At 41.5% G+C, this 27,885-nt stretch overlaps 1 protein-coding gene across 6 annotated transcripts in view; it reads left to right on the top strand.

Annotated features, from left to right (window-relative positions):
- FHIP1A (FHF complex subunit HOOK interacting protein 1A) overlaps positions 1 to 27,885 on the top strand; it is a 308,399-nt gene that overhangs the window by 73,585 nt on the left and 206,929 nt on the right. For 3 of the 6 annotated variants that reach the window (XM_070769006.1, XM_070769000.1, XM_070769001.1), the window contains exon 2: positions 9,330 to 9,469. The exons of 1 other annotated variant lie outside the window; for it this stretch is intronic. The gene's annotated coding sequence lies outside the window, so the exon portion shown is untranslated. The remainder of the gene's footprint in view (positions 1 to 9,329; positions 9,470 to 27,885) is intronic. 2 more of the 6 variants (XM_070769003.1, XM_070769002.1) reach the window with 2 other exon arrangements.

Raw genomic sequence — 27,885 nt, 5'->3', positions numbered from 1 at the left:
CAGAAATCTAATCCCTTGAAACTATTTGTCACGTCCACTGTATAATCGTAAGGGATTTGATAAAGGTCATACCTGAATGGGCTAGTGGGTTTCACTACATTCTTCAATTTAAGTCTGAATTTTGCAATAGAGAGTTCATGATCTGAGGTACAGTCTGCTTCAGGTCTTGTTTTTGCTGACTGTATAAAGCTTTTCCATCTTTGGCTGCAAAGAATATAATCAGTCTTATTTTGGTATTGACCATCTGGTGATGTCCATGTGTAGAGTTTAAATGTAGTGAAAGAAAAAACAATTACCATAAAAAAGTATTAAATAACCTAAGAATAAACTTAAGAAATATGTAAGATATGTATGAAGGTATTGAAAAATGCTCCTGAAGGGGATACATAAATGATATGAGGCCTGTCATATTCTGGAATATAGAGATGCTGGTTCTCCTTAAATTAACGTGTATGTTTAATGCAATTCCACTAAAAATAACAAGATTTTCAGGGGCTAAACAACCTTATTCTGCGCTCATATGGAAAAATAAGTAAGCATGAACAGCTCGGCCATTTCTGAGAAGAGATTAAAACATGCTGCAAGATTATAATAATTGAAACATTTGTATTACTAAATGTCATGTTTAGTATATGACAAAAGATGGCGTTTCAAGTTAATTGGAGAAAGATGCTCTGTTCAATAAATAGTGGTCGGATAACCAGGTGGCCATCTGGAGTGGGGAAAGAAAAGGCTATTTAGAACAGTATCTCAAGTGTTAAGCAAAATTGATCTATGTTAAACAGAAATTTTAAAAATATTTTATGGAAGAAAGCATGGGAAAGTTATTTTATAATCTTGGAGTACATATGGCCTAAGTAAGAGAGAAAAAAGAGAAGCCGTAAAAGAGATTGATAAACTTGATTACTTTAGAAAACTAACAGAAAAAAATCCTGCATAAAGGAAGATTAAGATAATTGGGAGAAAATTTTTGCTTCTCATCCTGCAAAGGGACTAATTTCCCTAATGAAGAGTTTCTACAGATCCATAAGAACAATCCCAACAACCCAGTAGAAAAATGGACAAAGGACACAAATAGTCTATAGGAAGAAAAATCATGGCGTCTTTCAAACATATTGAGAAGGTGCTGAGCCTGCTCATTTTAAAAGATATGCACATTACAACTAAACGGAGGTACCGTTTATCACTGATGGGCAGAGATTAAGAAATTGCATAACCTATTCTGTAGATGGAATGAGTGCAAAACAATAGTGTCTTTTGTGGGTAGTTTGGCAAAATCTATAGGACTGATGCTAAAGCTGAAGCTCCAGTACTTTGGCCACCTCATGTGAAGAGTTGACTCATTGGAAAAGACCCTGATGCTGGGAAGGATTGGGGGCAGGAGGAGAAGGGGACGACAGAAGATGAGATGGCTGGATGGCATCACTGACTCGATGGACGTGAGTCTGAGTGAACTCCGGGAGTTGGTGATGGACAGGGAGGCCTGGCGTGCTGCAATTCATGGGGTCGCAAAGAGTCGGACACAACTGAGCAACTGAACTGAACTGAACTGATAGTATGAAAAGGGCTTCCCACATGGCTCAGTGATGAAGAATCCACCTGCCAAGCAGGAGATACTGGTTCGATCTCTGGGTTGGGAAGATCCCCTGGAAAAGGAAATGGTATTCCACTCCAGTATTCTTGCCTGGAAAATCCCATGGACCGAGGAGTCTGGTGGCCTTGAAAAAGAGTCGGATATGACTTAGTAACGAAACAACAGTAGTATGAAAAAATTCATATTCCTTGACTCAACTCCAGTTCTAGAAGTTTATCCTAGATAAGTGTACAAACACATTCCTATAGATATACATACATTCATATATACTATGCATGTATCCTACATATACATATGTGTTACATGCATGAGAAAGTGATTTATGTTCAAAGATACTAATTGTAGTGTAGTGTTTATAAAATGGCTAAACATTAGAAACAACCAAAATGTTCATCCGTGGGAGACTGAATTAATACATTGCATTAACAGCTGCTGTTAGAAAACTGTGCAGTTTACGTTAGAAACCTGTGTCGTCATACACAAACATAGCAGTGAATCTCTTTATGTATCATTTTGGAAACATTGCCAGTATATGCTGTTCGGTGAAAAATGCAAGGTGCAGAACAGTGTATATGATATGTTCATTTATTTGTTAAAAATGTTTTGCTCATTTATGAATAGGTACAGTCTCTGGGAGGTATAATTTGAATTTGAATATATCTTCAGTTCAGTTCAGTTGCTCAGTCGTGTCTGACTCTTTGCGACCCCATGAATCGCAGCACCCCTGGCCTCCCTGTCCATCATCAACTCCCGGAGTTCACTCAGACTCATGTCCATCGAGTCGATGATGCCATCCAGCCATCTCATCCTCTGTTGTCCCCTTCTCCTCCTGCCCCTAATCCCTCCCAGCATCAGGGTCTTTTCCAGTGAGTCAACTCTTCCCATGAGGTGGCCAAAGTACTGGAGTTTCAGCTTTAGCATCATTCCTTCCAAAGAACTCCCAGGGCTGATCTCCTTCAGAATGGACTGGTTGGATCTCCTTGCAGTCCAAGGGACTCTCAAGAGTCTTCTCCAAAATCAACTATGCTGCTAAGTCGCTTCAGTCGTGTCCGACTCGGTGCAACCCCAGAGACAGCAGCCTACCAGGCTCCACCGTCCCTGGGATTCTCCAGGCAAAAACACTGGAGTGGGTTGCCATTGCCTTCTCCAATGCATGAAAGTGAAAAGGGAAAGTGTCTTTTCAAATGAGTCAGCTCTTCACATCAGGTGGCCAAAGTACTGGAGTTTCAGCTTCAGCATCAGTCTTTCCAATGAACATTCAGGACTGATTTCCTTTAGGATGGACTGGTTTGATATCCTTGCAGTCCAAGGGTCTCTCAAGAGTCTTCTCCAAAACCGCAGTTCAAAAGCATCAATTCTTTGGCACTCAGCTTTCTTCACAGTCCAACTCTCACATTCATACATGACCACAGGAAAAACCATAGTCTTGACTACATGGACCTTTGTTGGCAAAGTAATGTCTCTGCTTTTCAATATGCTATCAAGATTGGTCATAACTTTCCTTCCAAGGAGTAAGCGTCTTTTAATTTCATGGCTGCAGTCACCATCTGCAGTGATTTTGGAGCCCCCAAAAATAAAGTCTGACACTGTTTCCACTGTTTCCCCATCTGTTTCCCATGAAGTGATGGGACCAGATACCATGATCTTCGTTTTATGAATGTTGAGCTTTAAGCCAAGTTTTTCACTCTCCACTTTCACTTTCATCAAGAGGCTTTTTAGTTCCCCTTCACTTTCTGCCATAAGGGTGGTGTCATCTGCATATCTGAGGTTATTGATATTTCTCCCGGCAATCTTGATTCCAGCTTGTGCCTCTTCCAGCCTAGCGTTTCTCATGATATACTCTGCATAGAAGTTAAATAAGCAGGGTGATAATACACAGCCTTGATGTACTCCTTTTCCTATTTGGAACCAGTCTGTTGTTCCATGTCCAGTTCTAACTGTTGCTTCCTGACCTGCATATAGGTTTCTCAAGAGGCAGGTCAGGTGGTCTGGTATTCCCATCTCTTTCAGAATTTTCCACAGTTTGTTGTGATCCACACAGTCAAAGGCTTTGGCATAGTCAATAAAGCAGAAATAGATGTTTTTCTGGAACTCTCTTCCTTTTTCGATGATCCAGCGCATGTTGGCAATTTGATCTCTGGTTCCTCTGCCTTTTCTAAAACCAGCTTGAACATCTGGAAGTTCATGATTCACGTATTGCTGAAGCCTGGCTTAGAGAATTTTGAGCATTACTTTACTAGTGTGTGAGATGAGTGCAATTATGTGGTACTTTGAGCATTCTTTGGTATTGCCTTTCAAATATTGCTTAATGAGTGTCATTGTTATTCATCAAAAATGATCTGTGTGCTTCCTGAAGGGTGCTTCTTGGAGGATGTCAGTACAGGATCTGTAAACCAAAGATGGCAAATAAGATTGAGAAGCATATGAAACAAAACTAAGTGGGCTTCTTTTTTTAGGCCTTCTTAGAGCCTTAATCGGAGGAGGCAATGGCACCCCACTCCAGTACTCTTGCCTGGAAAATCCCATGGACGGAGGAGCCTGGTAGGCTGCAGTCCATGGGGTCGCTAAGAGTCGGGAACAACTAAGTGACTTCACTCTGACTTTTCACTTTCATGCACTGGAGAAGGAAATGGCAACCCGCTCCAGTGTTCTTGCCTGGAGAATCCCAGGGACGGTGGAGCCTGGTGGGCTGCCGTCTATGGGGTCGCACAGAGTGGGACACGACTGAAGTGACTTAGCAGCAGCAGCAGCAGCAGAGCCTTAATACCACTCTTGTATTCTTGCCTGGAAAATCCCATGGATGGAGAAGCCTGGTGCGCTGCAGTCCATGGGGTCGCTGAGAGTCAGACATGACTGAGCGACTTCACTCTCACTTTTCACTTTCATGCATTGGAGAAGGAAATGGCAACCCACTCCAGTGTTCTTGCCTGGAGAATACCAGGGATGGGGGAGCCTGGTAGGCTGCCGTCCGTGGGGTCACACAGAGTCGGACACGACTGAAGTGACTTAGCAGCAGCAGCAGCAGCAGCAGCAACAGAGCCTTAATAAACTTAACAATAATGCACTGTGTGAATATTCCAAGAGGCATATTTCAGAATGTAAGTGAAGCAAGTAAAGTGAAAGTCATTCCATTGTGTCTGACTCTTTGTTACCCAATGTACTGTGGCCCGTGGACTGGGCTCCTCTCTCCATGAAATTCTCCAGGCAAGAATACTGGAGTGAGTAGCCATTCTGTTCTCAAGGGGATCTTCCTGGCCCAGGATTGAACTCATTGCAGGCAGATTCTTTACTATGTGAGCCACCAGGGAAACCCAATATCAAGAGGGATATGTTAGAACGTAGCATTTTCCAAATCTACTTGAATACAACAACAACCACTACTTTTTTTTTTCTTTAAGAAGCAGGAGTAGTTGTTGCAGGAAATATCACTTTAATGCTTAGATTTCGACTTTGTTCACCTTTGTTCTTCATTTTGACCATTCTTCATTCATTTCTAAGAGAGCTGCAGTCTCTGCTCTTCCTCCTCTGTGATGTACTGCAGTTCACTCATTCATTTTGTGATTGGGACCTTCCCAAGGCATTCAAATAACACTGCGTTTCTTGAGTGAAGAAGAGAATCTATATAATTAGTGTAAAATCTTAGGAATCAATTGGATGGAAATTGAAGATTAAAGCTTCATTTGATTGAGCTTTCCACAAAGCTTAAAAAGGAATGAAATGGACTTAATGGGTAGGTAGTTGAGGAATTGTGAGTTTAACATAGAGAAGATATGGGTTCTACCTCTGTCTTCACTGTTCACCAGCATTTAATTTTGAACACGTCACCTACCTTGTGCATGCTAAGTCTCTTCAGTCGTGTCCGCGTCTTTGTGACGCTATAGACTGTAGCCCACAAGTCTCCTCTGTCCATGGGATTCTCCAGGCAAGAATATTGGAGTGGGTTGCCATGCTGTCCTCCAGGGGATCTTCCAGACCCAGGGATTGAACCTGCATCTCTTATGTCTCCTGCATTGTCTGACAGCTTCTTTACCACTAGCACCACCTGGGAAGCCCTGTCCCCTACCTTTCCTGTGCCTTATTTTTGTCACCTATAAAATTCATGGATTGGGCTTAGGGCCATCCATTTTAAGACTCTTGAATTATTATTACTATGGTTGAGTGGAATCAGGGAAGACTGTGGGCCTCAGTAGAACATTTTGTTCTTATCTGCAAGTTTTCACATAACCTGTCTCAGTTCAGCTCTTTTGGAGAATGAAATTATTCAATAATCAACTCATCGTCAACACTACGAATTTGAAAACTTCTTGAATTGTTTGAGGCTTGTACTTGATTGATTGGTTTGTTAATTACTCTCCAGGAAAGCACCTGATTATAGCACGGGTCAATTAATCCAATGCTATGGAAAAATCCACACCTCCTATGAAAACGCCCCTCTGCATTCATTTTGCCGATACAGGGAGAAATCTGTGATGTGGCTGTTAATTATCTTCCCCTCTCCGCCCACAACCTGCACAGCATTCATCTGATGGTTTGCTGTGCTTTTTGTGCACTCCCCACCTATTAGCAGATTTCTGAACTCAGCATAGTAGAGGTCTGAATTCACTGAATTTATGCCATCTGCAAATGAGGTTTAAATTTGTCCCTGTTTTGAAATTAGGGAAATGACATAGCCATTGCATAGAAGGATTGTGAACCTGAATTTGATTTTGTTAAGTGGAGGTAGAATGTTTTGTTAGAAGGAAAGCACTTGCCTGGGCAGAGATTTGGGTGTGACTCAATTGTGAACTGCCATCTCCTCACCCCCTTATTAGCAGGAGATGTATTTTGTTTTTAAGGGAAGTGACAAGGAGAGAATTATAAAGACCCAGTGAATTTTAAGAGAGTCCTTTCAATTTACTTTAATTCCGTTTAACCTTGCTTTCCATGTTATCCTGTGCATTACTCTCAAGGAACTCAGCTTCCTTTGAAGTCTCGAAGCGTGGCTGCTGGCGGAATCCTGCTGGTAAAATATAAGTGATTCTCAGTAAGCCCTTCCTGATACATAGGGATGCCTTGCTGCCAAGTAAAAGCATGTGTGTGATTCTCAGTAAGCCCTTCCTGATACATAGGGATGCCTTGCTGCCAAGTAAAAGCATGTGTGTGTGAGTGCCTGTAAAGGAGGGAAAGGGCAGGATGTATGGTAATGGATACTGAAGTGGGAGGAGTGTTTCTCATGAATTAGAGATGCCCTTTCATAATTCAAGAGTCTCAGAATGAGAAAAGACTTGACATCACCTGAAAAGCATCTGGAAGCAATCTGTAATCGTTAAGAGGCAGTAGGAGAGCCTGTCTCTCTCCAGTACCTGATAATAAAACAGTTCATGTGGGATTATGGAAGAAGTAGAATTCTCTCTCACTTGTAAGTCATTGTAAAATTGCTTGAGATGAAATGCCCAGAGATTTGATTGTGAATTACACTTTGAGGTCATAGGTGCTAAATATTGGAGTCAAGTGAAGAAGGCAGATTTGAAGGTACTGAAGAAATTTTAATGTGAATTTGTTTATTTGCATGTGAAGTGTTATCCCTTGCCTCTCAGGCCCCATACACACTTCTTCTGTGCCCAGGCATTACCACAACTGTATCCAGTTTTGAAGACTTTGGTCACATTAAGGTCCCTCTCTTCATCTTTATCCCTTTCACGAAACAAACATGTGTTATAAGAAACGACTTCCCAGCCTTTGAGGCATCTGTGGGTCAAACATACACACAAAACCTCTTATAGTGACTTCTAGGGAACCATCTTTTAATATACTGGGCTGTTACAGAAAAATTATGTTAATGAATGGTGCGTCCTTATTACACAGAGATTTTGAAAAGAGCTGGTATATTTGTTATACCAGTCAGTCCTAAAGGAAATCAACCCTGAATATTCATTGGAAGGACTGATGCTGAAACTCCAGTACTTTGACCACCTGATGCAAAGAGCCGACTCATTGGAAAAGACCCTGATGCTGGGAAAGATTGAAGGCAGGAGGAGAAGGGGATGACAGAGGATGAGATGGTTGGATGGCATCATCAACTGAATGGACATGGGTTTGCACAATCTCCGGGAGATAATGATGAACAGGGAAGCCTGGTGTGCTGAAGAACATGGGGTTGCAAAGAGTCAGAAACGATTTAGCGACTGAACATTTGTTGTACTGAAACTGTGTAGTCTCATTTCAGGGGGGCCTCTGAAGGGCTCCAGTATAGCAGTCCTTTATGTCTCAGTGTAGAAAAGAATTCAGCAAGAGACAAAGTGATAGATAAGGAAGTGACTTATTAGAATAGAACATTTGTGAGGTTTACAAGTGTGTGGGTGAGAAATGCCACACCCTAAGAACTTACTGGGCTACAGTTTTATAATAAAGGAAAAGTAGGGAGGGGCAGAAGAGCTCCTTTGTCTCTCTTGGGTAGACATCATACTTCCATCATCAGCTCCTCTTCCAGGCTGGGCAGGAGAGTTTTCTTGTCTCTACATGGTCAAGCTAGGTCCACAAATTATTGTTTTTTTTTTTATGTGTGCAGAGAGTATGTCCTAGGGATCATTAACTTAATGAGCTCACTGGGGAGGATGTGAGGTTTATGCCACCATTGTTATCTTGTTTTGGGGCACGTCTCATGCTTCTGTTGCATGGTTGTGTGTTAAGCAAGCCTGCTTGGTTTTGTGGGTAAGCAGACCTTCTCTCTTGAGTAATCATTAACTTACAGGGGTCTCCCATATATTTTCTATTTATAGTCCCCTAGAGGGATTCTGTTTAATCACCTACTTTGTCCCTTTACTCTGTCCCTATCAGGAGTAGATTCTGACTTGAATTGCTCACCGTAACCTGGAAAATCCCATGGACGGAGGAGCCTGGTAGGCTACAGTCCATGGGGTTGCAAAGAGTTGGACACGACTGAGCGACTTCACTGTTTTTTGGCCTTTTGCGGTCTCTATGCTTGGGGTTAGTCTGTGCTCTCTAGGACACCTCTAGGTTATGTTCTCTGTACTGTTCGTCCTAGGTGGGACAATTTCTCAGCTTCTTCTTTTTTGGGAACCCAGGCCTTGTACTAGAAGCACTGCATCTTAGCCACTGTGTCACTAGGGAAGTCCCTTCTCAGCCTTCTTCAAGCTCACGTTTTTCTGAATGTATGGTCAGGAAGCCATGTAACTGTGCTGTGAAACATCTTCCCAGGTAGGCATGATCACATGAGATCTGTCTCTAAAACCAAAGTAAACTTTGCCCATGGGATGGCAAAAAATTGAACTTTCAACTGTCAATATTTGAATAGGTCAGAGGTGCCTGGGAATATTTGGCAAATATCACACCTTTAAAGAGAAGCAGCCTATGAAGTTTCTTGCTATTTTATATTTTGTTCTCATTATAATGTTATGTTGCTGATGCATGGATATGGGTTTATTTAATTCCACATTTTTTTTTCTCTTCTAAAAGAAGTATATAATTACTTACCGTCTCTTGGAGGACAGAAGAATCCTTCTCTCCTTTCTGCTGCCCAGTGGGAGTCTGTCATATTTGGCTAGCATTCAGACTTCTAAATAAAGATTCAATTTTTGCTTATAATTTTTTTTAAAAATTAGTGCAATCTGAGGCAGAGCCATTCAGTGCACAACAAATGGCGGTAGCTGGGAGGGGAGAAAACCTGGAGAAAAATTGATTGGGTTTTTTTAGTTTATTGATGACTGTGGGTCTCTCTCTCTCTCTTTTTTTTTAGTTGTTTTCTGTAGATTTTGTAAATATTCTTCTGGGAATTGCCAGCAGTGCCAAGTGTTGGGAAAATCTTTTCTGCCCTTCCGATAGAGTGAAGTGAGCAAACATAATCTAGCAGAAGGCTGGTGAAGAGAGTAATCACAGGTAATGTCTTTTCTTGTTACTATTGATGTGTGTTCAGTAATGTTCAGTAACAAATTAAAGAAAAATAAGCCTACTTGAATTTACACATCCAAGTGCTGACGGAAGGAAAACACAACTTGAGAGTTTTGAATTAAGTTTTATTCTGGGACTTCACTGAAGACTATAGCCTGGGAGACAGCCTCTCAGATACCTCTGAGGAGCTGCTCCAGGAGGTAAGGGAAGAGCCAGGATGTGTAGGCATGTTGAGCTTTAAAACAAAACAAAACAAAACGTGTAGTCAAACATCAAAAGATAACTGCTAATCACAGAAATAAACATTGCAAGTTAATGAGTTTAGTGCCTTTTTACTTACAGGAAGATGCAAGACATGCTCACTGAAATTATTCGTTAGATATGCATCTTAATTATCTAGGGCCAGTATCCAGAGCACAGAGTGCTTCCTGTTTTTCTCTATCCTGAATTGCCCTTGGGGCGTACCATCAGTGGGCGTGGGGGTGCTGCAGTGGCTGATGGCTTGGTACTTGTTTACTGGAATGACAGGCAACATCCCTTGTCCACAGAGGTGAACATTATCTTGTTCAAAGCAGTCTTTCTGAGAGACTGCGCTCTCTGCTCTACTCAAAACATTAAAAAAAATTATATATTTGACTAAACTGGATCTTAGTTCCCGCATGTGAACTCTTGGTTACACCTGTGGGATCGAACCCAGCTCCCTGCATTAGGAGGGTGGCATCTTAGCCACTGGACCACTGGGGAAGTCCCAAAGATTTTTTTTTTCTTTGGGAACTGCATCTGAATCCTCTGGTGGCATTCTTTTAAGCATCCTATTTTCTGTGGCGGTAAATGTAAACCCTAGGAGGGTGTTTTGGGAAGTAGTCTAAATTTCTTCAGAGCTGCACTATGGGATCTGGGAAGTTCTAATTTTGATCAAAAACCAGAAGGAGGAATAATGTAATGAAACCAGTTTCTCTCTGTATAATTTGTATGAGTGTTTGAAGTCTTATACACTATATTGAAAGTTACTTCTAAAAAGTGGTGACTCTGAGTTTCAAACAGTCATATAATAGTATTGTTATTAGACTTGTAGCTTACAGAGAAGCATATGCTGTTTATTTGTATGTAAATATTGCTATTCTTTCTTATTAAAATTGATCAATTTGTCAATTGTCTATCAGGTTGAATAAGATGAGATTTAATTTCCTTATAAGATATATTTCTAAGGCTCTGTAATTTGCATCTTATTAGAGGTGTGTTTTGCATTGTAAAGTGTTGTTATAGTACTTGTTAAAAATGCACAATGAAAATTCAGATTAGTAGGACTAGGTGCCAAATCTAGTGTGTCATAATCTGAATCAGAGTGCTAAGGGGGAAGGGTTTGGGAATTTTACAAGTGACTGCCACCCAAGATGGACACCGCCAATGCAATGAAAGCATACTTCCACCTAATCTTTTATTTTGGATTTAAAGGTATTACAATCACCTTGATTTTTGCTTTGAATAAAACAATGCTGGTATTTTTAGTATACTGTTTTGACACAGGATTATGTTCTCAAGTGGGCTTCCCTGGTGGCTTAGCTGGTAAAGAATCAGCCTGCAGTGCAGGAGACTCGGGTTCCATTCCTGGGTTGAAAAGATCCCCTGGAGGAGGGAACAGCTACCCACTCCAGAATTCTTGCCTGGAGAATTCCATGGACTGTATAGTCCATGGGGTCACAAAGAGCCAGACACGACTGAGCAACTTTCACTTATGTTCTCAAGTTGCATGTTGTTAGATCAAATTACAGTTATTTGAACTTTATGTCTCAATTTAAAATGAGTATATTTTTCCTTGGATGCAGATGGATAAATTTGTTTTTGACAGCTAGATGGCAAATAACTAAGTTTTATGAAATATCTTCTTGGTTTGCTAGTAAGTTGTACCTCAGGTATCTTATTCAGCTTGTGGTAAAGAGTGATGGGATAGGTCTTAGAGGCTCCTGGAGTCTGTGCTTTGCTACTGTAGCATCCAGGCCAGCATTACTCAGTAAACACTGTGAAGAAAGCTTTGCTGTGCAATTTATGGTTCGGACAGACCAAATCTTTTCTTTATAGTACTGAGATTTTATGAAGTTCTTTGAATCCCCCAAATGAAAGCAAGTATTAATATTGAATACTAGACTTTGATAGGATATTTTCATTGCCATGTACATTCTTTAGTAATCCTTCCTACAAAGTTATTAATTTTACAGAAAGTAAGCTTTGTGTATAAAGTGTGTTATTTTTTAGATATTTTAAATCTAAAAAATTTATTTATAAACATTATAAATAAATCATTTATTTGTACTATTTATTTATAAATAGACATATTTCTTTTTTCTTTTTTATAAATTTATTCATTTTAATTGGAGGCTAATTACTTTACAGTATTGTAGTGGTTTGCCATACATTGCCATGAATCAGCCACGGGTGTACATGTGTTCCCCATCCTGAAGCCCCCTCCCACCTCCCTCCCCATCCCATCCCTCTGGGTCGTCCCAGTGGACCAGCCCAGAGCACCCTGTCTCATCCATCAAACCTAGACTGGCAGTCTGTTTCACATGTGATAATATACATGTTTCAATGGCATTCTCCCAAATCATCCCACCCTCACCCTAATAAATCATTTATTTGCAGTTCAGTTCAGTTAAGTTGCTCAGTCGTGTCCGACTGTTTGCGACCCCATGAATAGCAGCACACCAGGCCTCCCTGTCCATCACCAACTCCCGGAGTCCACCCAAACTCATGTCCATCAAGTCGGCGATGCCATCCAGCCATCTCACCCTCTGTTGTCCCCTTCTCCTCCTGCCCCCAATCCCTCCCAGCATCAGGGTCTTTTCCAGTGAGTCAGCTCTTCGCATGAGGTGGCCAAAGTACTGGAGTTTCAGCTTTAGCATCATTCCTTCCAAAGAACACCCAGGGCTGATCTCCTCTAGGATGGACTGGTTGGATCTCTTTGCAGTCCAAGGGACTCTCAAGAGTCTTCTCCAACACCACAGTTCAAAAGCATCAATTCTTTTTATTTATCAATTATTTGTAGTATTTATTTATAAATAGACATATTTCCTAAATTTATTGATATTATAAATAAATACTGAAATATTTTTAGGTATTTTATAATCAGATTATACTTTTACTTTAAAAGACACATACAGTATTATATCATTCTATGTATGTTAATATTAAGAGAAATATACTTTATGTAAGATAAAAATGACTATAGACTTATAAGTTAAGGCCATTATAAGAAAATATTTCATTGTGTATACTTAAAAATTGTGTTAAAACGCACAACACAAAATTTACCGTTTTAGCAAATTTCAAGCATGTAGTTCCAGTATTATAAGTATATTCACATTGTTGTGCAACCAGTTTCCATAGTGAAACTCTGTAGCCATTAAACAGCTGCTCATTCTCCCTGCCCCCTGCACCTGGCAGCCACCTTTCTTTTTTTTTGTCTCTGTGAATTTAACTGTTCTGTGTACCTCATGGAAGTGGATTCATGTGGTATTTGTCTTCTTGTGACAGGCTCATTTTACTTATAGTAATGTTCTCACAGTTCATCCATTTGTTAGAATTTCCTTCCTTTTTAAGGGTGAATAATATTTCTTATACACACACACACACACATTACATTTTGTTTATCCATTCATTCATTATTAACGGACATCTGGGTTGCTTCAGCCTTTTGAATGTTATGAATAAGCTACTTGTACATGGGTGTGTAAATAATCTGTTTGCATTCCTGCTTTCAGCTGTTTTGGATATATATCTTAAAGTGGAATAGCTGGGTCACATATTAATTCTATTTTAAATTTTTTGAAGGACCACCTTACTGTTTTCCACATCAGCCAAGCCATTTTATATTTCTACCAGAAGTGCACAAGCATTCCAGTTTCTTTATATCCTCCCCAACACTGGGTTTTAGTATTTTTTTGTTTTTGTTTTTGGTGATGATAGCCATCCTGATGTGTATGAAGTGATGTCGCATGGTTTTGATTTGCATTTCAATAATGATTAGTGATGTTAAACATCTTTCGTATGCTTCTTAGCCATTCATATACGGATAAATGTTTAGTCACGTCTTTCGCCCATGTTTTAATCAGGTTGTTTGTCTTTTTGTTATTGAGTTATAGGAGTTGTTTATTATGTTCTGAATCTTAACTCTTTATCAGATATATGGTTTATAATTAAGATTTGGGGCTTCCCTAGTAGCTTAACTGGTAAAAAACCCACCTGCAACACAGGAGACCCCAGTTCGATTCCTGAGTCAGAATCCACTGGAGAAGGGATAGGCTACCCACTCCAGTATTCTTGGGCTTCCCTGGTGGCTCAGCTGGTAAAGAATCCACCTGCAATGTGGGAGACCTGGGTTTGATCCCTGGGTTGGGAAGATCCCCTGGAGAAGGGAAAGGCTACCCACTCCTGTATTCTGGCCTGAGGAATTCCATGGACATTCCAAGTCCATGGGGTCACAAAGAGTTGAACATGACTGAACGACTTTCACTTTCACTTTCTTTAGACTAAGATTTAATAATTGACAGTAAGCATAGAGCCTGTGTTTAAATTTTAAGTTAGCTGTTTGGTGGGCAGTTACATTATATTTGGGATTTGATTATGGTAAACTCTGAATTTTGGTCTTCAGGTAGGTGGGCTAGTGTGTGTGTGTGTCTTGTCTCAGGGCTTGACAAAGGAGAGATCCTCTAATGTCTTAGGAAGCTTTTGTTTCAAGACCATAAGCAGAATCAACATTTTTATGGTGAAGGATAGCTAGTAATGAATCCTGGGAAAAAAATTAATGACAGTTCAAACCATTAACCTGTCTGGGTAGCCTGATTTTGCTTCTAAGCTCTAAAAAGTGGTGTGTTTGTTGACAGAAGGATACTTAGACTGACTTTGAAAAGTTCAGAACCCAGACCTTGTGCCTTTAGAAGTGAGGTTATTTTGGGGAGGACAGGAGGGTGTTGGGAGTTGGGTGGGAGGAGTCCAAAAGCAAATATATGTAACAAAGAGGAAAGCCTGGGCAACGATGCTCTGAAGGAAGAGGGAGCAGCTTAACAAGAGGGAGCGGCTTAGCGAAGCAAGAGGGAGCAGCTTAGCTGGATGTAGGAGTCCCATGGACATTGAAAGGATCTAACCCTTGGATGTATTACTTTCTTTGAAGGAAATGACAGCAGGTTCTAGTGCTAGCCCAGGAACAACCACAAGTGAGAAATTGGCTTGAAAAAGGGTGCAAACAATATGATATAAAATGTGCGTGACAGCCCCAAGGGGATGTTGCCAGTGGGATTCATCGTTACGGATTTTGGAGGTGTGCTCAGAACCGTGAGACAAATAGCAGGTAGACAGAGGCAATTACAGATCTTCTGATCTGGTGAGAGAATAATATATTTGAATGTAGTGTTTCAGGGCTAGGAGCTGTCTGCATGAGCAGAGAGGAGTGGTCAGAGCAGCGTTAGAATGCTGTTCTTTCTAATGTAATACCAGAAGGTCTGAGTCATGCAGAATTAAGGTGGCGGTGGTGAGGAGAGGATGTTTCACTGTGGCTTCTCTGGCTTTGTGTGGAACCAATGGGAAACCATGTTTGAAAGTTGTTTTGAATAAAAATTTAGCCTCAAGAGTATTTGGGGATTAGATTTCCTGAGTAAATAACACAAAAAGATACTTAAAAGTGACTTCTTACAGTCAAATAATTAAAACAGCTGCCTAATGCTGTCATTCTGATCATACCTTTTCATAATTTTGTAGATTTTAAAATTATGACCTGTCTCTACCCTGTTTTGTGAATGTGGTCTTCATTTATTCAGTCATTTTGGTCTCTTCTCCCTGACCCTTGTAGTTTCATTCTAGCTTAGTTTAGTCTGGGTCTTTTCCAGCTTTCTGTGTTTTTTCCAGTTGACCAGAAGGGCTTAGAATACATTTGTGAAGTTTATATTTCGTCATGTTTTCTGTTTCATTTTCAGCATCATTTCTGAAATGCGCTACCTTTTCTTTAAGGGTACAGGTCGCATTGAGTTGATGTACACAGAGTGTCAGTTGCTCAGTCGTGTCTGACTCTTTGTGACCCCATGGACTGTAGCCCCCCAGGCTCCTCTGTCCATGGGATTCTCCAGGCAAGAATACTGGAGTGGGTTGCCATTCCCTTTCTGGGATCCCTTTTGATCTCAACCTAGGGATCAAACCCGAGTTTCCCTCATTGCAGGCAGATTCTTTACCGTCTGAGCCACCAGGGAAGCCCTTAGGAAACTCTCTAATGACTAGTCCACACCAGAGATTCTCAAAGTGTGGTCCCTAGGTGAGCAGCAGCAGCCTCACCTCACACTTGTTAGAAATGTGAGTTCTTGGGCTGAATCAGAAGCTCCTGCAGTAGTCTCAGTTTGTATTTAACAAGCTCTCTGGGTGATTCTGATACAAGTTAGAGTGTGAGGACTGCTCCACATGTCTCGTTAGCTGTGTGCAGTTGTCTAGGCTTTTCATTTTCTCTATCCCTTGGTCTTCTGATCAGAAAGATCAGGGGTTCCCAGATGTTGGTGTGTGCATGAATGGTCTGGTAAGTGTCTTTAACACATTTCAGAGAGCAGTACACTTTCCCTAACTGTCTACCCAGAGATTCGGATGCCATGGTCTTAGATTCAGATGCAGTTATCTGCTTTACAGCAGGCTTTCCAGAATACATCTCATATCCGGAATCTGGACCAATGGCTATCTCTCTTTCCTCCAAGCCCCAAAGTGATGTGATTTAAAGTGGCTTTTCAGGTCCAGTAACTGAAAGCTTAGGGGACAGTTGAACTTTATTTTCAAAATGCAGTTTGGATTACTTTTCAGTAAAGCCATTGTGTTCTGCTTTCTTTCCTTAAAAAATGTGATTCTTTCTTGGCCACTCAGGTTACTGTATGAGATTTTTCTCAGGCTTAGCCTCATTGATAAAGCAGTTTGATTGGACCGTTTGCTCACTAAAAGAGCCCTCTGCCTCTTATCAACTTGGAGATTTCACTCTGGGGTTCTTATGATAATTTACGAACAGTGTTAATAACCTGTAAATACTGGTTCTTAGGGAATGCTCTTTTTCGTTCGGATCTTTTTGTCCCCACTCTTGATTTGCAGCCTTTAAGCTGGTGCCCTGTGCATGATGGTGTGCCTCCCTCGTCTCACCGTCATTCGTGTTTTTGTCTCTTTAGTTGTTACGGTACAGCTTTATTAGAATTGTTTTCTGTGAGTCTTCCTCTTGTCTCAGTGGCTGCTCCTTCCGTCTTTTCCCCTCTGTCTGTCCCTTGAGTGTCCGTGTTCCCTGGGAGCTGCCCGAGTTCTTTTCTCTGCATCTTACTACATCTTACTCCGTCCCCTCGGGGCTTGCTTCTTCCTGTCTGCCGGGGCCTGGGTCAGATGTCACCCTACACCACCCTTGATCAAGGAGGATCTGACTCTCACTGCTCTCCTCTGAGCTGCAGCCCATATCCCCAACTGCCTCCTGCGTGTCCCACAGGCAGATAAGGTGAATGTATCTGAACTTGAACTTATCATTCTTCTTCCCCAGAACTTGTGCTTCCTCTTGTGTCCCCTGTCTTGGTGAATGGCGTCACCATCACTTTGCATGTGGCTAGCATTTATTCAGCATCTTCTATATGCCATGTCCTGTTCTGAGAACTTCCATGTAACTCCTCACAAATCCTCTGAGATTATATTATTATTCCCATTATACAGATGCAGAAACTGAAACACATGGGGTTTAAGTGAAGGTCACAAAACCACTCACTGATGGAGATGGAATCCTGGAGCATGGAGTCTTAATCGTGCTTCCTCTCCCAAGCTAGACCCCTCAGATCTCCCTTCCCCACGTCTTCTTGCCCCTGCACATCTTCTCAGTCCTCTCCAGTTCACCTACTAATCTCTCTTCAAAGCACACTTCCTCTTCTCTGCATTCCATTGTAAGTACTCTAGTCATGACCTCCTTCATCTCTTGTCCCCCTATTATAGTATGTTCTCTTTCCAGCCATTTCTTTATGATTATTGCCAAAGTGTTATTCTTGCCAGCAGTAAGTCTCATGTGACACTTTCCTGCATCTGTCAGCCTAACCCTTCTCAATCGGTCATTCAGTGTTGGGCAAAGCCTCTATTATCCTCTTCATTGTTGAGCAAGCCCCACCAGTTTGGAGGAACAGGATGATTCTACCATTTAAAGAATCAAGGTAGAGAGCTCAAGAGTTGTTGCCTCTTTTGGTCCTTAATTTCGATTTATTTTAATAAAGGAATGATTAAAAAACAACTCCAGAGTCTAGTCTGGCCAGAGAGGGACGGCCTCTGTGGTTTCGGCGGTGCCTGGGAAGAGTGGTCTCGCACTCCATGTGTGTGTTCCAGCTGGGGTAAACTGCTTGCACTGCCCGTAACGGGTCACATTCTCCCTGTTCCGCTGGGTCTGTGCACATGCTGTTTCCTCTTCTGCAGTACTCTTCCTTCATTGCCCTGTTGGGTAACACTGGCTAATACATCCATCTCCATTTTCAGATCTCAACTTAGATTCCCTTTCACCTGGGAAGCTTTCTCTGATCCCATTTGCCTTCCAAACAAGAGGTTGGGATAAATACTGCCATATGATATCATAGCGTGCCACCCTTTCCCTGCCATAGTGTTAGTCGCTCAGTTGTGTCTGACTCTTTGCTGCCACATGGACTGTAGGCCACCAGGCGCCTCTGTCCATGGGATTCACCAGGCAAGAATACTGGAGTGGGGAGCCATTCCCTCATGACTCATCAAACTTTGTTTTAATTGTTTGGTTGCTTCATTTTAACTACAAGCCACATCTTATGTATTTCTGTGCTTCTACCTCCAAGCATAGATGTTCAATAGAGATTGATTGTGTGGAATAATAAATGAGTATTTAAATGAGCTAATTGATTTTAGCCAATTCTACCTGCTTCTTACCTTTGTAAAATAACTCTGGCAGGTTATAATAACCTTTGTATAATAACTCCAGCAGATCAGTTAGGGTTCAGTTTACCCAAAAATAACTACAGGAATCAATGGTTTAAACAAATTTGGGGATTTTTTTTCTTCACATGAAATAAGTCTGGGACTAAGCTATCCAGGCTTGGTAGACTGGTTCCTTGGTTATCAGGGACCCCAGGTTCCTTCTGTCTTTATGCTCCACTCTTCTGAGTGGGATCCTTGCCCTCATGTTCTCATCTCAAATATGTGCCAGGAGTCTGGCATCTGCAGGCCCTCACTCCAGGAAAGAGGAGAAGGTCAAAAAAGCAAAAAGGAGCTGGCCAGCAGTGTGCCTCCAGCCTTTATACCTTTCAGGGACTTTCCTGAAAGGCCTTCCGAGGGTATTACTTTCTACCCCTTGATGAGACAGTTATCACAGCATCGCCTCTGCTGCAGGGGAGACTGGGAGATACTGTTTTTATGCTTTTGGTCTTTGCTTCTTGCTACACAATTGGGGTTCTGTTAATAAAGAAGGAGAGGATAGATACTGAGTGGTAACCAGAAGCTTCTACATAGCTTAGGATGATTTCCTCTTCAGTGGTCATAGACAGATTAGTAAGAAATTGGCAGAACAGTATGTCAGCATTTTAAAAAAGTATGTATATAATGTAACTTTGAAAAGAACCTTACCTCTTTGTGATCCTAGCTATTTTATATAAAATCAGCAACTTTTTTGGGTATTTTAAGGAGATTTAATTGCAGGCACCTAAAAAATCTAAATAATTACTTTCATGAATCATTTTCTTCTAGATATTTGCACTTGTTGATTTAAGAGTATACGTTCTTAGTATATGGATGTTAATTGTACTATTCCTTCATCTTTTACTGTTGGTCTTGAAATTTTTCAAGATTTAAAAAGTGGGGAAATGTTAAAAGTAATAACAAAATAAATAATTGTCTCAAAAGGTAAAAATAAATGCATTAAAAAAGAGTATACTAGACTTCCCTGGTGGTCCAGTGGTTGGGAATCTGCCTGCCAGCACAGGGGACGTGGGTTTGGTCCCTGATCCGGGAAGACCCACGTGCTGCAGGGCCACTGAGCCCGTGTGATGCAACCGCTGACGCTCATGCACTCTGGGGCCTGTGAGTGGGCTCTTTTGGGGGTGGGGGAGGTTTAAAAAGACTTGTTTAATAAAATATCAGGATAAGACCAGGCAGGGCAGGTTGGGGGGGGGTCACCCGGAAGCATAAGTGCCCTTGGGGCCCTCCCCCTGCACCCCCCTTGAGAGGCTATGGCTCAGTGGCTGGAGCCAGGACCCCAGACACTGGGGCTCTGCAGCAAGACAAGCCACTGTGCCCCCCAACTGGAGAAAGCTTGTGAGCAGCAATGAAGACCCAGCACAGCCATAAATAAATAGATAAAAACTAAAAAAAAAAAAAAAAAAAAGATACCTTCTAAAGTCTCATTAAGATGTGCCCCAGAGAACCCTGTTACACTGTTTGGTGGGAATGCAAACTAGTACAGCCACTATGGAGAACAGTGTGGAGGTTCCTTAAAAAACTGGAAATAGAACTGCCATATGACCCAGCAGTCCCACTGTTGGGCATACACACCAAGGAAACCAGAATTGAAATAGACACATGTACCCCAGTGTTCATTGCAGTACTGTTTACAATAGCTAGGACATAGAAGCAACCTAGATGTCCATCAGCAGACAACTGGATAAGAAAGCTGTGGTACATACACACAATGGAATATTACTCTGCTATTAAAAAGAATGCATTTGAATTGGTTCTAATGAGGTGGATGAAACTGGAGCCTATTATTATACAGAGTGAAGTAAGTCAGAAAGAAAAACACCAATATAGTATATTAACGCATATATATGGAATTTAGAAAGATGGTAATGAAGACCCTATATGCGAGACAGCGAAAGAGACACAGATGTAAAGAATAGACTTTTGGACTCTGTGGGAGAAGACAAGGGTGGGATGATTTGAGAGAATAGCATTGAAACATGTATAGTACCATTTGTGAAATAGATCGCCAGTCCAGGTTCGATGCATGATACAGGACGCTCGGGGCTGGTGCACTGGGATGACCCTGAGGGATGGGATGGGCAGGGAGGTGGGAGGGGGGTTCAGGATGGGGATCACATGTACACCCGTGGCTGATTCATGTCAATGTATGGCAAAACCACTACAATATTGTAAAGTAATTAGCCTCCAATTAAAATAAATAAATAAAAAATAAAAGCAAAAAAAATAATAAATTAAAAAATATATATATGTACCCAAGAATCTACTGGTGGGAATGTAGATTGCTGGAACAGTTTACAGTAGATATTAAGAAATCTAAATTTTATAAATTAGATTTTTTTGAGAATTAAATGATTTGGGAAAATGCTCAGGATGTAAAATTTAATGAAAGGAGAAGGAATCAAGATTTAATTTTTTTAAATTCTTCAAAAAAATCAAATTTTAATAGTTGTCTCTCATTCCATTATATGGATTTCCCTTATATATATGTTTAATCCTTCTTTTGGGCTACCCTGGTGGCTCAGTCAGTAAAGAATCCACCTGCAATGCAGGAGACCTGGGTTTGATCCCTGGGTTGGGAAGATCCCCTGGAGGAGGCATGGCAAACCACTCCAGTGTTCTTGCCTGGAGAATCCCCATGGACAGAGGAGCCTGGCGGGCTGCAGTCTCTGCGGTCTCAAAGAGTCAGACACGACTGAGCAACTAAGCACAGCACAGTCCTTCTTTTATTACTGAGCACTTTGCTAGTTCCAATTGTTCACTATTAGAAGTAATCTTCAATGAAAGACAGTATATTTTTATTTAATTTTGTTTAGATTTCTGGGTTTTTATGATAGATTTATAAAAGAATGAGCAGACAAAATTAAAGGTATAGATCTCTTATTTGTTGCAATCTGTTGCCAAATGTTTTGCTAAATGTGTGTATGACATTCACATATATTGTACTTCTGACTTTGTAAAATTTGTGAAATTACTAGAAAGTATGGAAAAAAGACTACCAAGAAATATATTAAAGCTTTAAAAATAGTTTTTCATGTGGTGGTGCTTTGAGTGATAATTATTTTCTTTATATTTTCTCTCTCTATATTTTCTGCAGTGATTATATATTGTTTTATAATTTAAAAATAATTTAAGTTGAAAATAAAGAATAGGTCTTCTGGGAAATCCCTTGTGGTCCAGTGGTCAGGACTCTTGAACTTCACTGTCAAAGGCTCAGGTTAGATCCCTGGTCGGGGAACTGAAATCCCTGGAAGCCTTGTTTGGAGGCCAAAAAAACCAAAACAAAACAAAAAAAGAATATGCTAAGCTGCTGCTTTGCTAGCATCAAAGGAGATTTTTTTTTCCTCTTCCCACTATGCCATGCAGCTTATGGGACCTTAGTTCCCCAAGCAGGGATTGAGCCCTGGCTCTGGAAATGATTTTCTCTTCCCACTATGCCATGCAGCTTACGGGACCTTAGTTCCCCAAGCAGGGATTGAGCCCTGGCTCTGGAAATGATTTTCTCTTCCCACTATGCCATGCAGCTTACGGGATCTTAGTCCCCCAGCCAGGGATTGAGCCCTGGCTCTGGAAATGATTTCCTCTTCCCACTATGCCATGCAGTTTACGGGATCTTAGTCCCCCAGCCAGGGATTGAGCCCTGGCTCTGGAAATGATTTCCTCTTCCCACTATGCCATGCAGCTTACGGGACCTTAGTTCCCCAACCAGGGATTGAGCCCTGGCTCTGGAAATGATTTCCTCTTCCCACTATGCCATGCATCTTACGGGACCTTAGTTCCCCAGCCAGGGATTGAGCCCTGGCTCTGGAAATGATTTCCTCTTCCCACTATGCCATGCAGCTTACGGGACCTTAGTTCCCCAACCAGGGATTGAGCCCTGGCTCTGGAAATGAAAGTGCTGAGTCCTAACCTCTGGACCTCCAGGGAATTCCCAAAGGAGAAATTTTAATGTTGCTTTTGTATCGAAGAAGAATAAGCACACAACAGATGGATCCTTTAAGGTTAGACATGTTTTACTGAATTTGTTTAGAGGTATTTTCTCCATTTTTCCTAGTAATTTGAGTGAGTGAGTGAAAATCGCTCAGTTGTGTCCGACTCTTTGCAACCCCATGGACTGTAGCCCACCAGGCTCTACTCTGTCCATGGGTTTCTTCAGACAAGAATACTAGAGTAGGTTGCCATTCCCTTCTCCAGGGGATCTTCCCAAACCAGGGATCGAACCCAGCTCTCCTGTTTTATCTTCTTTTAGTTTTGCTTCCTTTTGGTCTTTACCCTGCTGGGGTCTTTGGGAACTGGTGTATGTGTAACAGCATCTACCATACCTCTTCATTTTAGCTTAGGCTGGATTTGAAGAGCCAAAGCAGGAAAACACCTAAGGAGACCTGAGACTCACAGAGAAATAAATTATAGCTGCTGTTTCTTTTAGCTTTGCTTTCCTGTTCTTATTTATTTATTTTTTTAGAAATGTAATCTCTCCTTTTATCAACCTTTATCATTTCATACTGTAAGAAAGTGAAATCACTTAAAGGGAGATAACCCTTATGAATCTGCTGAGTGTTAGACCTTGCTTAATGGAATCTAGTAAACTGAAATAAAAATTCTGGGTCTTTTTTTCCCCCCAGTGGTATTTATTGTAACTGTTAAAAACAAGAGCACCACATAGCTTCAATTCTCACATTCAGTAGCTAGATTGTAGTATTAGATGGTTCTAGGGTCATTTTTAGCTTGTCATTGTTTCCAGGGTAATCTTCTTAAAATATGAGTTCATATTTTTTTCTAGAGGCAAAAGTTGAAATGATTGTGGAGTGCATGGATGGGTTCATGAAACTGACCCTTGATCAGTATAAGGTGTCCCAGTAACCTATTTCATATTCATAGACTCTGTAGCCTGGGATAGATTAATTTTAGAGATGCATTGCAGAATGTTAGATAAGGCGAGAGAGTGTGGAAAACATGTTCTATAAACCAAAGTAGTGTCGGTTACGAAACAGCAACAAAAGCAAACTCCTCAGTCAGCGATATACAGTTGGGGATTTGGAGACGTAGGGATGGGAATGAAGGGTTTGGGCTGCGTTCAGAAGCGAAAGGGCAGATTGGTGGGAGCGCTTTGAGCTGTTTTCCCCAGGCTCTTGTGAATCAGTGTACTTTTCAAACAAATGTAGAAACAAACGTGGTCTGCCACAAGATTCTGCCTCGGATTCTGTTCTTCCTCATTTGAGGAAATGATATTGTTAGACAGTTACCTACGACCCAAATCATAGTTTTAAGTAAATCTGTATTTTGTTAAATATCTATCTGTATACTATTTACAGCTACTTGAAAAGTGATACTCAGTCTGATACTCAGTCTGAAATAGAGTTTGGCAAACAGTGATCAAATCTGGCCTGTTGCGTGGGTGGTTTTGTTTTGTTTTGGTTTGTTTGTTTTTTATGATCACCAGCTAAAAGTAGTTTAAACATTTTTATATTCTGGTTTTTATTTTTTCTTTGGCCGTGAAGCTTGTAGGATCTTAGTTCCCTGACCAGGGATTGAACCCACACCCCCTGCACGGGAAGGTGAACTCTTGAAGAAAGAGGAGGAAGAATATGTACATGTATTCTTTAAAGCTGAGACTACTTACTGTCTGGCCCTTTACATGTGAAATTTGCCAACCCCTGGTCTAAAGCAGTGGTTTCAGTGTCTCAAAATGTGTGTGCTCAGTCGTAACCGACTCTTTGTGACCCCATGGGCTGTAACCCCCCGGGCTCCTCTTTCCCTGGGATTACCCCACCAGGAATACTGGAGTGGGTTGCCATTTCCTTCCCCAAGGGATCTTCCCAACCTGGGGACCGAACCTGTGTCTCCTGCAGCTCCTGCACTGGCGGGTGGTTCTTTACCGCTGAGCCACCCGGGAAGCCCTCAGTCTCCCAAGGCACGTTTGATTGTCACTCTTGGGGTGGAGGGGATAGGAGTGCCCCTGGGAGTCTGTAGGTGAGGCCAGAGATGCTGTTCAGCATCCTCAAAAGCACACAGAGACCTCTCAGGACAAAGGTTTAACCGATCCAAGATGATAACAAAGACCGCTTCCTTCCCAAGCTGTAGTTGGGCGCCTCTAAGCTGCTTTCTAGATTGGGCCTTCGCCTTGGCTCCCATCCTGTCTTTAGCCTGCCTGACCTAGTTTTAGTAAGAATTCTCTTGCATCAGTTTAGTGAAAATACCCCCACTTTTCCTACCTGATCACCCTGATGTCTGATCAAATGCCTTATCCCCTACCCTTGATGTCTAATTACCCCTGGCCTGTGTTCAGCAAGTTAGGTCAGTCTAGTAAGAATCCCCCTACTCTTTAAAAATTTAAAAAAAAAATTATTTATTTGGCTGCCTTGGTCTCGGTTGTGATGTGCGGGCTTCTCTCTGTTTGTGGCACTCGGGCTCCAGAGCACCTGGGCTCAGTAGTTGTGGCATGTAGCTTGGTTGCCCCCAGCAACGTGTGGGATCTTAGTTCTTCAAACAGGGATGAAGCCCTTATTCCCTGCATTGGAAGGCAGATTCTTAACCACTGGACTACCAGGGAAGCCCCAAGAATCCCCCGACCCTTGATGTCTTAGTAATTTTCCATCTCCTGACTCCCTCATGCTTTTTCTTAGTGTAAATTCCCAGCTCTTTGCTGTGTTTAGAGTTGAACCTAATCTCTCTCTCCTTTTTTCAATAGTCTACATCCATTGCAGTAATCCTGAATAAAATCTTCCTTATCGGTTTAACAAGTGTTGGAATAGTTTTCCTTTGATAATATCAGTAGTGTAGAGGTTGAGAAACCCTGAGCTAAAACCGCATCGGGTAACATTTGGTACATACACGACTTCAGGGGCCACCTCTGCCGATGGACTCCGCAGCAGTCCCCTTCCCCTTGTGTTTGGCCCTGGCTCTGTTCCTTTATGAGTGAAATAAGGTTGACTCTGTCTGGGGGAATTTCACTTCAGCCTTCCTTCCTCTCCAGCATTTTAAACGTTGAATTATAGTTGACAAACAATGTTGGTTTCAGGTGTGCAACGTAGTGACTTGGTCCTTTTATACATTTGCAAAATGACCAGTAGGATTAAATCTAGTTACCATCTGTCAGATACAGAGTTATTACCAAGTATTGTTGACTGTATTCCCTGTGCTTTACCTGATAGTCCTGTGACTCCCCAGTATTTTTCTGTCTGTTAGACTCTTCATTAAAAAATGAAACCTTTGCAATCTTCAAAGTAAAACAGTGAAAGGCAAATTGTATGAACTTGTTGAAACAGCTCAGGCCACACAGTAACTGCTGTCCAAGTAATAGCTATTAATAATAGTGTATGTTTTGATCTTGGGTTAATGACCTAATCTAGTCAAATATATTTTTTCAGGAATTCAAGAAAATATGTTCAGGCATTTCAGAAAGAAAAGTTTAAGCATGCCATTGCAGTCTTAAATCAGAGAAGGCTAGATGATACCCACCGTAGATAGCCACCGCATCCCTTTATGTTTAAGGTATTGTTAGCTGACAAAAGTTGCCTTCGCACTGAGGAATGCTGCTACCTGGGAGCCTTATAACAGCACTCGGCACTCGGTTAAGTAAGTTTCACCGTGGAAATACTGAATTGTTGAGGAGCTTAAGAATGACGCTCCCTATGGAGTTTAGCTTTGGAGAGGACAGAAAAATACGTGGTGCTTGAATTTTGGTGATACTGGCTCTAATAAAGGCAGTGTGAACACCCACATTTAGATAATTTGGTTAAATAACTTGGCCATTTATGGAGGGGGTGCTTTCCCTTCATTTTATTCAACAGACATGAGTTCAGGTGATCAGACATTTTTTGTAAGTATAGGTATGCTATATAGATGTACGGAAACATTTCTAAATGAAATTTGCTTTCTTAAATTGTCAAAGGAAATTCCTAAAGCTTCATTTTCATATTTCATGTGTGTGTGTGCTCAGTTGTGTCTGACTCTTTGCAGCCCCAAGGGCTGTAGCCCACCAGGCTCCTCTGTGCATGGGATTTTCCTGGCAAGAATCCTGGAGTGGGTTGCCATTTACTCCTCCAGGGGATCTTCCCCACCCCGGGATCAACCTGAATTTTTCTGCATTGCAGGCAGATTCTTTTACCACTGAGCCATTGGGGAAGCCCTTGTGTTTTATGATACTAAACTAAATTTTTTATATGAGTATTTCTGATCAAGTGCACTTGTGTTAATGTGTGTGTACACATATAAAAGAATGTAATTATGGTATAGAAAACACATTGAGGAAAGAGATTATGGATTTCTCTTTCCAAATAAAAATACAGTTCCTTTCTCTGAAAATAGTTTTCTTTAAGCACAGCAGAAAATCTGAGCAGCATTCTGCCAGTAGCTTTTTTCAAGGGTTGAGACATATGGCTCCATTGATCCCTGATACGGTTATTTATGTGGCTGGTTTTCTACATGAGGGGAAGAAAGTTTGATTAAGTACCATTAACTGTGACATACCCCATGAGTAATGATTTTTTTGTGTTTTCTCCACGTTTCAAATAAATTGGTGGCTATGTAATAGGTTCTAGTCAAGCGGTCTGCCAGAACATGTAAGGAAAATAAATGCAGCCTCTGCAAGAGCATCGGATGGCAGTGTTGTCAACTACTTAGGTGGTGCCTCAGAAATGGGGTGTCCTGCCGTTGTCTGCAGGATCTGAACCTAAATGTCGTTTTCTTGGGAGAGTGTGTGTGGGTCCTGATGGTGTCTTTGCATTCCAGAGATGGCTACTTAGGCTTGGAGCCGCAGTCTGTTGCCATGAATATACTGTGCTGTGCTTAGTCGCTCAGTCGTGTCTGACTCTTTGCGACCCTATGGACTGTAACATGCCAGGCTCCTCTGTCCGTGGGGATTCTCCAGACAAGAATACTGGAGTGGGTTGCCATGCCTTCCTCCAGGGGATCTTCACAACCCAGGGTCAAACCCAGGTGTGCCCCACTGCAGGCAGATTCTTTACCATCTGAACCACCGGAAGCCCATGAATACCAGTGTGAATTTGAAGCCCGTCCAAGATTAAACCTGTGGCTTTGATTTAATCAATTCCCTCTCTTGATTCTTGTCACTCAAGGTAACATTGCTGCTGTTCATTAAATTAGTGCTTCCTTATTTGGAGTAACAATATAATTTGATGTACTTCTGCACATTTTTTTTTTTTCTCATTTGATTCCTTTAAATCAGTAGGTAAATGAAAGTGAAAGTCTCTCAGTCGTGTCTGACTCTGCTACTCAATGGACATGGACTCTAGCCTGCCAGGCTCCCCTGTCAGTGGGATTCTCCAGACAAGAATATTGGGGTGGGTAGCCATTCCTTTCTCCAGGGGATCGTCTTGACCCAGGGATCAAACCTGGGTCTCCTGCATTACTTTACCATCTGAGCCACCAGGGAAGCCCCATATAGTAGGTAGGCCGGTGTCAATTATGATAAAAGAAGT

This window comes from Bos indicus, chromosome 17, assembly GCF_029378745.1.
Source record: "Bos indicus isolate NIAB-ARS_2022 breed Sahiwal x Tharparkar chromosome 17, NIAB-ARS_B.indTharparkar_mat_pri_1.0, whole genome shotgun sequence".
Lineage (NCBI taxonomy): Eukaryota > Metazoa > Chordata > Mammalia > Artiodactyla > Bovidae > Bos > Bos indicus.
The sequence above is the reverse complement of the archived record's forward strand: the minus strand, read 5'-3'. Positions and strand labels throughout refer to the sequence as shown.